The sequence below is a fragment of the Carya illinoinensis genome, chromosome 9 (genome assembly GCF_018687715.1).
Source record: "Carya illinoinensis cultivar Pawnee chromosome 9, C.illinoinensisPawnee_v1, whole genome shotgun sequence".
Lineage (NCBI taxonomy): Eukaryota > Viridiplantae > Streptophyta > Magnoliopsida > Fagales > Juglandaceae > Carya > Carya illinoinensis.
In genome coordinates, this window is record NC_056760.1 from 17,377,930 (window position 1) to 17,388,648 (window position 10,719).

A 10,719-nucleotide genomic window follows, 5' to 3' on the forward strand; every position below is an offset into this window, starting at 1 on the left:
TGGTAATCAACAAAAGAATAAATTCTTTTGCTGGATCTAAAAGTTCCTTTGCTGGCTCTATTGTTGATGATCCAAAAAGAAGTGACCAAAATCTCAAAAACTTTTTTGAAGACTTGGTCAAAACCGTCAAGCTTGATTTAAATTAAACATTGTTTCTACCTCTTCTCGAGTTACTTCAGTTTATTATACTATCTAAGATACAAAGATTTCTAAAGGCAAATCCATAAAGGAATAAGTCATTAAGGAAGAAGAAGAAGATGCTTCTTCTTTATCCCCAATGGCTTTAGATACAGTCGCTCCTATTAATCACTTCCAATTATTTGTGATAAATAGAGTTTTTAAACTGATCATCTGATTGTTTTGTATAATGAGTATAATTTTGTTAGAAATTGTGATAAGAGAAAATCTTATTCATCTACTTTTTCTGATCAAGAAAAGTTATTTATTACGCGAAAATGGAAAGAAAAAATGTATGCTCTACAAAAACATATATTATATATATAATCAAGAATAAATACATTTATAGTATAATGATTTATAATATATTACTTTTTTTATAAATACATTTCTATATAATCATATGTATTACATATTTATTTTTAGTTTCGTAAATAATTGGGCACAACTCTTGCTATCCTTCTCTACTCTAGAATAAAGCCGGACCGAACATGATCGAAATTGATAAAACCAGAGTTTTAATTTCGGTGATGAATCGGTTTGGTATCAAATTTTCAATTCTCAAAATTGATATATATATATATATATATAAATATATTGGTTTGATTTTACAATATGTCAAAATTCAAACTTAACCAAACTAATTACACCGTTATTGAATTCTACGTTCTCTATCAGATTAACATTTGTAACAGTAAAAGCTACAGATATATTGAAAGCACCGAGTGAAGAGAAACCCATCCCGGTAGGCTAGGGACAGCCAAAACAAAACTGATCAAGTAGAATGATTTCAGCAGCTTTGGATTATTAAACATTATTTTTTCCATTTCCTCATTTTCTAAAGAGTTTCGATAAATCCAAAAGAAAAAAAATAATCCTTGACTTTTATTTTTATTGGTAAACTCGGCCTAAAAGGCGAAAGATTGAGATTCAGATATCCACTAAATACAAAACTTGGAAACTATAAACGTGGGCGATATTAAATTTGGGAATAATCCATTTAAATATATTTTGGAAATTTTTTATTTGATAATTTGTTACTCAAATATTAATATTTAGAAAATAATATTAATCAATTGTTAAAAACACTTTGTAATAATTGATTGGACTCATCACTTTCTCAAACCTCCATAAAAGTTTAAAACCATTTAATTAGGGGTGTTCAACTGGGTTTCGGGCCGGATATCCGGATATACCGGGCCGAAACCCGGGTTCAAAATCCGGACCAGGTTCCGGCCCAATTATACCCAGGTTATTACTCGGTCTGAAATCCGGATTAATCTGAATTTTTACAATCCAGCAATCCGGGTTTCGAATCAAACCCGATTTTTTTTTTCAAATCTCTCTATTATTAATTTTTTTATGTTGAAAAAACGTTTATCAAAAATCTAATATTTATTGCAATTTTTTCAAGAAATATTGTTGAAATGCAAAATTGTTTTGTTATATAAAAGCTTATATTTTTTATATCATTGTCCATGATGATAAAAATATCAACTAATTATAATTAACACATACACATCAGCTAACGCTATAAAAACCTAAAAAGAAAAAAAAAACAATCCACTGCATATACATTGTTTGAATTGATTTGATTAGAATATTACAAAAAACATACATTGCTTTAATTAAACTCCAATACACAACAACAAATATGAACAAATTTGATAAGAACATTCTTCTTCAGAAGTCCAATAATAGTACAGAGAAAGATGTAGTCTCAAAATGTTGAAAGGAACCTTTAAACCTACAAAAGAACACACCTAAACCTGCATAACTGAAACACAAGTTTTAGAGGGCATTATAGTATTGCTGCATCTTATAGTTTTAGAGGGACAAAATCAAGAAAAATAAACAAGCAAAAAACCGGTAGGAGAAGGAAAAAGTAGATCACATGAGGGATGATAGTTGATAGCATTCTTGTTCAAGAGAGTTAATTGGCTTCTTTTATCAAAGTAGAAATGATGATCTGTTTACATGGGCCGTATCTCTCTCAATATCCCAAAGCCACGTGAATAAACATACACTTCAGTAAAAAGTCAAGAAATGAACAGCTTATACTCGTCAGCATCTTGAAATATCCTACAGATCATGATCATCATGAAAATAAAAAATCTAATATTTGAAAGGAATATGATGTTTCTATACTCGAGAATGATAGCTGCTTTTCATGTACTATCATGATCTCAGCTGATCACATGATGCAATTTCACTAAATCAGAGAGGGAACTAATCTCACTTGTGGGAAGAATTACATCCCTTTGAAAGGATGGGCTGTATTTTTTTTGTTTTTGAGGAAATCAAGGAAAATCTCTAATTGGGTCAAAGAAATATGGTGGAATTATTGAGAAGGTCAAAGAAGATTAACTTCAAGCTAACTCATGATTCAAACACTAAATGCAATGCTTGAACATGCTTATACACTTATGACTTCAAGGAAAATTTGATAGATACGAGTATATAATGCCATGCACTGAAAATTTGATATAAATGTACTGCTAGCTAGCTATTTCGACAAATCTAGTCACCCATCTACACGGTACTCCTATGAACATGCTCATGACATCTTACATATTAAAAGGGGCCAATAAACAGATTTCTTGGAGGACCCTGCATTCAAGAGGCATTAAATTGATGAGCCAAGTCAGATCTAATACAAAATAATCATAGATCTCTAACCCACCGAATCCAAAATTAATCCTAATTCGAATTCCACCCAAACTCTAAAACCCATCACAATCGAATACTCCTCAAAATGTAAAAACTCTGTTTTTACATTGATGGTGCCGTATAAACATCCACTAAAAATAAATTTGTGTGGGTTTTTTTTTTTTTTTTTTTTTTATAAGTGTAAGGGAAAAAACCATTATACATAAACTCTGAATCTTTCATCCAAGTTACATTTGCCATTGCTCAAATTTCAGTGGGATCATTTGTTCAGAACAGATCCAACTTTGATATAAAAAATTATTGAAACAGGATCTTACAATTTCGTTAGGAACAACTGCATATCTCACTAACGGTGAGACCCAAGTTTTGCCTATCCAAAGAAACATTTACAAAATTACAACAGATTCAAAAATCAAGAAAAATATTGTTGCGTTACGAACCAAAAAGAAGTATTAACAACAGAGAGAACAAACATAAATATATTACAGATCTAACCCATAAAAATTCTCCTCAAACAAACCCAAAATCAACAAAGATGGAAAAAAAACAAAAAAAAAGAATAAGACTTACCCGTGGATGAAAACGACAGCACGGGGATAAAAACGATGCTTTGATCGGCAGAGGAGGCTAGGGTTTCGGCGTGAGACAAAGAGAGAGAGAAGAGAGAGTGAGACGAGGACGAAGACAGAGCCAAAAAACATAGACGACGGCAAGAGGATGAAAAGGCACGAGGTTGAAGACGACATTTGATCGGCAGAGTAAGTAGGATTCGGCGAGAGAGATGAAGTGAGGGGGTGGGGGCGGAAGCCTAAAAACCTAATGAAAACGAGAGGGTTGAAACTTAAAACTAGTTTTTACATAAACCCGGGTACCGGATTTTAAAAACGGTACCTGGGTTTTACAACCCGTATCCGGACCAGACAGATCCAGATTTTGCCATACAGGTTTCGGCCCGGATTGTGCCCGGATAAACCTGGAACCAGAATCCAATTATCCGGGTTCCGGACCGGGCTGGATTTAAATCCGGCCCGGTTGAACAATCCTACATTTAATCTCCCTTCTAAATCCAAACTTACTTCACAATGTGACCTAAACATTTTTACAAAACCAATTCAAACATTTTAACTCAAACTACTTATTACTATTCACAGATTTCTCTTCTCATCATTTCTCACCATCCAAATATATACGTAACTTAAAAAGTTGATGCATCACGCAAGGAGCCAGAGGTCACCCATGAGCAAACCAATATGACTACAAAATAACCTAGCAAAGAATTTTGGCCTTAACGTTTCGACCTTCGCCAAAGTATTAGGGAGCCTAGCCTGTACATGAAGCTCTACCCCATGCCGCCAAGCGCGAGGGTCAACGAGGCGAGTACAGCTTTAACATGCTGCTCGACCTCTACCAAAGTATCAAGGCAAGCCTAGCCTTTGCTTGCCACTCAACTCCCTCTCACCAAACGTGAATGTCAATGAGGCGAGTTCAGCCTTAACGTGCTGCTCGACCTCCACCAAAGTATAAGGGTGAGCTCGGCCTTTATATGTCGTTCGACCACCTTTCTCCAAGCACGAGGGTCAACGAGGCGAATTTAGCCTTAACATGTTGCTTAACCTCTGCCAAAGTATCTAGGCGAGCCTGGTCTTCACATGCCACTCCATCCCCTCTCACCAAGCACAAGGATCAACAATGCAAGTTTGGTCTTAACATGCTGCTCAACCTTCACCAAATTATCAGGGTGAGCCTGACCTTTACATGCCGCTCGACCATTTCTTACCAAACATGAGGGTCAACGAGGCGAGTTTAGCCTTAACATGTTGCTCAACCTCCCCCAAAGTATATGGGCGAGCCCGGTCTTTACATGCCGCTCGGCCCCCTTTCACCAAGCATGAGGGTTAACGATGCAAGTTCAGTCTTAACATGCTACTCAACCTCTACCAAAGTATCTCAGTGAGCCCGGCCTTTACATCACGCTTAACCCCCTTCTCACAAAACGAGAGGGTCAACGAGGCTAGTTCAATCTTAATGTGCTTCTTGACCTTCGCTACAATATCAGGGCGACCCCAACCTTTACATACCACTTGGCCCCCTCTCACCGAGCATGAGGGTAAATGAGGCAAGTTCAACCTCAACATGCGGCTTGAACTCCGCCAAAGTATATGGGTGAGCCTGACCTTCATATGTTGCTTGGCCTCCTTTCGCCAAGCTCGAGGGTCAACTAGGTGAGTTTAGCCTCAATGTGCTGCTCGACCTCCACCAAAGTGTTAGGGCAAGCTCAGCCTTTACATGTTGCTCAACTCCCTCTTGCCAAGTGCGAGGGTCAATGAGGCGAGTTTAGCCTTAACACACTCCTTGACATCCGCAAAGTATCACGGCAAGCCCGACCTTTACATGCCACTCGGTCCCCTCTCGCCAAGCTCAAGGGTCAATGAGGCGAGTTCAGCCTTAACATACTGCTCGACCTTCACCAAAGTATCTAGATGAGCCAAGTCTTGACATGCTGTTGGACCCCTCTCACCAAGTGTGAGGGTCAACAAGGTTAGTCTAGCCTTAACATGCTGCTCAACCTCCGCCAAAGTGTCAAGGTGAGCTTGGCTTGTACATGCCGCTAGACACCCTCTTGCAAAGAGCGAGGGTCAAAGAGTTGAGTCTAGCCTTAATGTACTGCTCAACCTCCGCAAAAGAATCAGAGCGATCCCGGTAAGGCAGGGTGACTTAAGGTGTTCCTACCTCCCCCTATAACTTGAAAAGTTGCCTACCAGTGAGGTAAAATAGGCATCAAGCCTGTGGCACTGGCAGCACCATCTTTTGCCCAATGCTCAACCTCTCATTGGAAGGAGCGAAAGATACCCACAAAGTGTAAACAGGTGTTGATAAAGGAAAGACAACAAAATAAAAGAACACAAGCAAAATGATAGAGAATGCTTTTCATTATTGATTGAAGTCTTTATAAAGGGGAAGATTACAACATCTTTACAAGGGACCTTACAAAAAGAGAGAACAGACCCATACATTTGAAAAAGGAAAGTACTCTGTCAATGAGCTAGGAGTCAGCTGGTCGCTCGAAGGCACACGATCCCATGCTCAATCCAAGAAGTGACAAAATATAAGAGTCGGAGGGCCATCACTTTTCTTGTACCTCGAGACCCTTCAGAGCAACAGGAAGATCGCCATTAGAGCAAATCATTTTCTCATGGAAATGGCAAACAGCGATGAACTAGGGCTGAGTCAGTCCCGGAAGGGGCCCTCTTTCTTACCGTCTTTTCCTCCTCCTTGGCTGGAGGGCATTTGCCCAGACCTGAATGGTTCCATCACAGGAGAAGTTCCTAGCATCAACCAAGCCTGAGAGGGGAGTGCCAGCCCAACTCATTTAGTCAAACAAGTTGCAATGTCATATTGGAACATGGACTATGCTGAAAGTTCTGAGATAGGAAAGACCATCGAATGATACAACCATGAAGCCTAGGCCATACCACCTCTAGGACACACCTTAAAGTGATAGGGAATAACACAACCTTCGATAAGACTTCCTCTAGGCACCACGAATAGTTGCCGAACATTTGCTTCAGTTCAAACTTGTGGCAAGCCTTCATCCAAGAAGCCTAGCCCAGAGCCAGAAGGGTCATCAGACCTATGGTCCGCTAGAATAGAACCCACAAAAGAAAGGCAGAAAGGCTCTAGTTGCTTGAAGGGTAGGATGGGAGATACGATGACTATCAATGGAGAAAGGAGGACTTATATAGGAGATCGTGACGGTTCGTTCCCCAAGGTTTTGGTAACATGTGTATCCCACGACCCCCATCAATTCCGGCGCAAATCTTGCAGCACACGCTGCAAAGACCGTCTAGCACCATCAATGCTAGGAGGGCGTAATAGGTGAGCATTAATATCTAAGTGCCTGAAGTGCATGGGAACCCATGTGTGTCACACCAACTGCCAAACAAGCCCAATGGAGAAGCTTGGGAACTAACACGTGGCAAGAGGGCAAGGCACGAGTCTTCCTCCTTTTTTTGAGAAGGGGACATCTCAAGCCATAATAGACAAGGCAAGCGAAAAATCCCGATAAACATATCAACAACAAAAAAAGAAGAGCAAGAGGTGGATGAGGAGACCACCACAAAGCAAAGCACGTGACAATAAAACAAGAAAAAAAAATGTGTATACAAGTATACTAATGCATTAATTGTCACAGTCTGTACAAAGAAAATTATTGAAACAAGGTAATTTACATCATGCTGATACGGGGGGGAGATAAAAAATCAATCAAAGAAGGCATTGGGATCCATCTCGGACTCAATGAAGCCCACTTCTAGAGCATCCAGATCTGCTGGGCACCCAGCAAGGTCAAACTCAGCACCTCCAAGGCTGGCTCTCACAAGTTCCCCCCTTTAGCGCCCTTAGGAGGGTGAGTTGCAAGGGCTTCATCTTTTGGAGGAAAGGCATCTGGGATCATTGCTTGGCCAATTTCACCCCCCACGATTAAGGGAAGCAGGATCGAGATCAAGTTCTTTCAGATCAATGACCCTCAAATGTGCCTCCAACGCTCAAGAACTTGCTTAAGGATTCAGAATAAGGTGATCCTGCATTTTCTTAAGGCCTTCAATATATCCATAAATCCAATCTTCATCACAAACATAAAAGGGCTTTCCCTAGTTCATTGCCCAGGCTGACAGTGACTTCCTTCACTTTAGCCAAGTTGCTCCGCAGGTCCTCGATAGCTATGTCATGGGTAGTAATCCTTCTTTGAGCCGCCCCCAACTCTTTGATCACCTCCTCACCCTCTCCTGAGCCTCCAACTACGAGTCTTCTAGGTCTTTCTCAGTTCCTCATTCTCTGCCCAAAGCTAGCTTATCTACTCCCATGCCGAGATGGCCCAGCCCTTGGTCATCACCAACTCTGCCTCTAGGCACTTTCTCTCCTCCCTCTCCCCACTCACGCAGTGGAGAGACATCTTCACCATGGAGGGAAACTCCCAATTCTGTGCCTCAACTACTTCCTGGCCGCTCATGATGAAGTCGGCTAACATTTTGACTCTCTACAGCGCATGAAAGAGTCAAAACAAAAGACAAAGAGAGACAAACAAAATAGGAAAAGAGTGAGTCAGAGAGAAGGAAACCTAGGAGAAAAAGTCGGCAAAGATCTGCCCACCCACTCCAAAGCCTCCGCTCGTGCACTCTCAACTTCCAGACAAGTGGATGCAAAGATAACCTCCATCGAGCTACTTGCAAGAGCTGATTGCTAGTCCCTTCTAGTGCTTCTAACGACACACGAAACCTTCATTTCTGGCCCACTGGTTGAAGGGTTGGGAAAACCCCCAGTCATGGACTATGAATCCCCCTGCTAAAGTGAGTAATCTTTCCCCTTGCTCGATGTGTGCAAAACACCCTCCTCAGACCTCACAACAGCAGCTGCAACCCCCCGTCAGTCGGCGGGTTAGATACAAGGAACTCGACTTCCCTTTGAGGAGCCTCTTTTACTGACCAAATGGTTGACCCCACTAAGAGATGAACAACAACAATAGTAGCCATAATTCCACCTGTGGGAGCTTTACCACGAGAAGGCCCTCAAAAGGATGTATTCCCCTCGGCAGAACCGAACCCCTCTGTAGAGTCCCTAGAGGCACCTTCAGGGATTTGATCCCAAACCATAGATAAACCAGTGAAGGCTGAAGAATGAGTCATATCCATATTAGCTTCGGAAGGCAACTCAACCATGTACGACCGGTGAGAAATCTCATCTAGAAGGGCCCCTTAGAAGTGCATTTGAAGCCAGTTACCCCTTCCAGACAAGTCATGCAGCCCTACAAGCATGACTTCCAAGGCAACAGTCAAAAAAGGAGTAACCGACATACTAAGGCCAAAGGATTTCCCCTCTGCTTGCCCATTGGTAGGATGCACAGGAGAGACGTGAGAGATTGGGCTCCGAACAGTGTCACGAGCCTTGGTCATTGCATGCTGATCGCCTTTGCTGATTGACCTAGAGGAGACGCGGGGTCACTGTCGCTTTGGTTATCTCTGTGTAAGGCTTCCTCCTCTTACCATTGAGGGGAAGGCTCGGGGAGCACTTCTTCGATGAGGCCGTGGGCAGCCGAGTGGAAATACCACGACTAGCATGGATGGTTTACTAGTAGGGGGAAGGTATGCCACGATGTTCTCCTCCCTCAGAAGAACTTCAGAGTGGATAGCAAAGGGGCACTCTTTTGCCTACTCTTTAACGATGGCAATGCAGCGTAGCTCCTCGGACGTGGTTGTCGATCTCATGACCTTGTCTTTGGGAATGACACCCCACTAAGCCTTGATCTGGAACTCGGGATGGCCAATTTGCCCAATGGGGAACTCCCGCCTGGCCGAATAAGAAGAAGGCGGTGACCTCCTAGGAAGTTTGGGAAGATCACCCCAGAGTGAAAGATGGTTGAACATGCCATATCAAAGGAACTGAGTCCTAGATAACCTTGAGTGGAAATGGGAGCTCAAGTCATGATCTTCTGGCGAGAGATGAAGGAAGAGCTAGACCACATGCATCCTCTGGCAGGATAAGGGAGGGGGTCACACTGCATTAAATGTGCCACTCAGAGGGCCACACCGCATTAAAAGCACCCCCTCCAGGGAGCCACGCTGCATTAAATAAGCATGGCTAAAGAAGTTATGGGGAGGACACCTCCCTTGCAGTAGGCTATTGGCACCTAATCCTAGAAACTAGGTATAAAATTGACTCCCAAGAATCGGGATATGGATTAGACTCTTTGAATTCTCTCTACTGGCTTAAGCACTCTACTAAGAATATACTAATTTTAGCATTGAAGAGTTCCCAGCCATCACCCCAGTGATCGTCTTGTTTTCTTTGTGCTCGCAAGCCCAAAACTGAAGACCCGAGCTACTGAGAATCTGGCTCAAAGGCATACGAAACACGACATTAACAGAAATTAAAAATGAAATTTAGCGAGAAGAATATGTTTTGCAAGAGGCCAAAATTGTCATAATTTGGACATGTATATAGAGTCGTAAGTGTGGGCCCATTTTTGAAGACATGCAAATCGCCACAATAAGTGACATATTGTGGAGTTGCGAGTCAAGAAGCATTTCCAGCATTTATCTTTTGTCTGTCGCTATTGTCATGCATAAAGGTAGATCAATCGCATTATTTATAGTGCAGAGTAGTAATCGCTACAATGAAGTTATTGCGGCGACATCGACGGATTATTACGACGACTTTAGATTGCCACAATTACTAGCTAGTTGTGACACTTATCCCATATGTTGGTAATAGATTACAACAATTACATTGGAAAATATGATTTTGGTGATGGAACTTGTTGGCTGGAAATTTAGTTTTGCAATGAAGATTGACTCTCGTGGGGGGAGGGGGGAAGGGGTTGTTCTAGGCTTCTTAATGCTTTAATTTGTTTCTTTTTTGTTCATTAGTTATGCATACCTAATTTATAAATGAGTACCATGCATGTTTGCAATACAGTAGCTTAATTAGAAATCAAGTTGGAAACGTCATAGATTAACACTGTTGGTCAACATGAGAAAGTCATAAATTAGTGGGAATGTTAGGTTAGGAAGTAGTGAACCAAAATATATATAATTATTTGAATTAAAAAAATAGTTTTGGATCATCCACCACCACCAAATATGACATACTAACTGATGAATAGTATTGGCTCTATCCAGAAGTTTGCCAACTAGGCTTGTGAACAAAACTAGGTTGTAATATTAATATATTTGAGGGAGATCAGTAGCTAGCTACAAACCAAGTGGCTTGTTTAATAGTCAACTATATTAACATCTTTGAAGTCTTAGATATATTAATAATGATATGCTGAGTTGAATATATTATTATCCATATTTGTGCATGATATCACAAGTGATG